At 32.6% G+C, this 2898-nt stretch overlaps 1 non-coding gene across 1 annotated transcript; it reads left to right on the plus strand.

Moving 5' to 3' along the window:
• LOC128042770 (small nucleolar RNA R71) lies at positions 1 to 107 on the plus strand. Its single transcript, XR_008198282.1, has one exon. It is a non-coding gene; the product is annotated as a small nucleolar RNA R71 (small nucleolar RNA).
• The last annotated feature ends 2791 nt before the right edge of the window (positions 108 to 2898 follow it).

The following is a 2898-nucleotide window of genomic DNA, read 5'->3' on the forward strand; positions in this document are numbered from 1 at the left end:
ATCCCATGATGTGGACACTTACAAAGTAACTCCTTGAATCGCTCCCAAGCCTCATACAAAGATTCGTCATCTAATTGTTGGAAAGTTGTGATCTCGTTCCTCAACTTAGCCTTTTTGCTAGGTGAGAAATACTTAACCAAAAATCTCTCTGGTAATTCTTGCCATGTAGATATGGAACTTGGTGGCAATGAATTGAGCCATGCCCGTGCTCGATCTCGCAACGAGTAAGAAAACAACTTCAACCTCAATACGTCTTCAGTCACACTGGCTATCTTGAATGAATCACTCACCTCCATAAACAATCGAAGGTGGAGATGTGGATCTTTCGTGGGCATACCACTAAATTGGCCCACCGTTTGTAGCATTTGAAACATCACTGGTTTCAATTCAAATTGGGTTGCCTCAATATCTGGCCTTCTAATTCCTGGGTTTTACTCAATGAAAAGTGGCACAGCATATTGTCTGATGCATCGATCCCTATCATCGTCAATGAGGATAGGATTTCGTACATAATCGGCTTTATTACCATGGTCTCGATTCAAATTTCCAAGGTCCATCTCGACTTGTCTTTAAGTTTTTTTCCAAGGTCCATCTCGACTTGTCTTTGAGTTGTTCATTCACGTCTTCTTTGTCTAAAAGTTTGCTCAATTTCAGGGTCTACAGGGAGCAAATTGATAATTCTATCTATGCTCATAAACACCTGAAAAGAAAATCATAAAAATTAAAAAGAATAAGTTAGTAATGTTAGAAATAAATCAAATTGAAAATAAATAATTTCACAAAAAAATGACAATGGCAACAGTTGACAATCCCCGACAACTGCGCCAAAAACTTGTAATGCGTAGGTTTGTGCAAGTGTACACAGTCGTTATCAAGTAATAAGCAAGTATCGAGTTATCGTCTCCACAGGGTTTGTAACAATTCGGTAAATAAAAACACAATATAGTTGAGAAGTGGTGACTAAAATATATTAAAATAAATGCAAATTATCCTAAGTATGCAAACTATATGAATGAAATAGATTTTAGTAAAATTAAACACAATTTGCAACAATTATAACATAAATAAACTAGGACAATTACTTTAATTAAACTCAATTTATTATCAACATGCTTAATAACATTCAGAAAAACATTCCATGGCAACTCGATCTTTCATGAGTTTGGAAACCACATTAGGTCCTTTTAGAATCATTTACTTCGTAAATACACATTTTACTGATCCTTATTTACTAAGGGTTTCTTAGTATTCCTGTGAAGTAACAGGGACATGTTAGGTTTGAAACAATTTAGTCAAACAAATCTAAAAAATATGCAGATAACAGAGCTTGGTCAGAGTTGCTATGCAACCTACAATTTAATCGAGTCAGGATCTAAATTAAGCTAGCAAATTTCAATTATGTGTCCATTAGCCATCGTCTGGTCAAGATCGCTCAGCTAATTTAGGTTCATTCTAATCACGTATAAACGAAATACAAACTTGATTTTAATTGAAAACATGATCGATTGAGGCACAAACATTATAAGCATGAATCAAATAAATATTATTTAATCAAATCAATCATCCTAGCTTAAATAAAATTAAGCTAACATTGTTGTAAACAAGAACAAAGAACACATAGCAAACATTTTTAGATTAAATTAAAGAAAAGAAAGATTAAACCCAATTCATAGTGGCTGTCACCCAAGACTCTAACTGACGAGGCTCCTTCGATTCTTTGCTTTGCTCATTTGCTGATGGTTCTCCAAGGTGGCCGACCGAAGGTTCTTTAAGAGGCTAATTTTACTAAAAATCCTTATGCAAGGATGATGATAGGTGTGAGGGGAAAGATAGCTAAGAGAGTTGAGAGAGGAAAGAATGATGAATGAGTGAGGGATGATTGAAAAAGTGAGAAATGAGCTATTATTTATAGGTGAGGCAAGGGAGCTAGTTTGCTAAAAATAGGCGTGTCCAACTTTTGAAACTTCTTCCAAGGATGGCCGACCATGAATTGACAAAAATGTGGCTGGTTCTGCTTGATTCTTGGTCAATTTGAATGCCACCGCAACTTAGGATTAAGACTTGGTCACCAGCAAATCTTCGGGAAAATCTTTGATTTCTTTAACTCTTCAAGGACCTTGTGTAATTAATCCAAAAATTGATTTATGATCAGCCATGTGCAGCCGAAAATTGGGTTGACTTGGTCCCCAATTTGGACGGTTTTGCAATTAGAAGAAAACTCTCAAACCTGTCAAAAAATGGTAGATAGTTTAGAAGACCAAATAATTTAATTTTAGCTACTTCAGTTAATTAATTTACTTAATTAATTAAAACTCAATTTATTAAAGAAATATTTAAAATGAATTATTAAATATAACTTTATATTTTATCATTTAATTTAATCATGCATGGCCCATTTTATAGCTTAAAAATATAATATACTCAAACTAATATAAAATAAGCCATTTTATGGATGAAAACAATATAATAAAGCATAAAATCACATTTTAATAATTTTCATGTCCTAATTTCATATTTTTGCATATTTCATTAATTTATTAAACAATTACTTGGTTTTAACAACAAATTTAAGTAAAAGGTAATGAATTATATAGGAAAAATCCTATATATTTTCAGTTTACAATTATCAAAGTCACCCAAATTGTAAAATATTTAAACTATAGGTCCAATTTTATTTTAATAGGTGGATCATCATTTAAGAATTCAGCTCAAGGAGCCCATTTATTTCCTTTGGCTAAATTCTCATTAAAAGTCCACACTTAGAATTATTTTGTTATTTTCTTATTTGATGAGTTGTCATGTTAGTTATTCCATTAGGGTTAGGAAAACTTATTTTGCGGGCCTATAAGTATCATGTCCATCCACTCTTATACATACACAATTTATTTCTTTTTTTTT

This window comes from Gossypium raimondii, chromosome 7, assembly GCF_025698545.1.
Source record: "Gossypium raimondii isolate GPD5lz chromosome 7, ASM2569854v1, whole genome shotgun sequence".
Classification (NCBI taxonomy): domain Eukaryota; kingdom Viridiplantae; phylum Streptophyta; class Magnoliopsida; order Malvales; family Malvaceae; genus Gossypium; species Gossypium raimondii.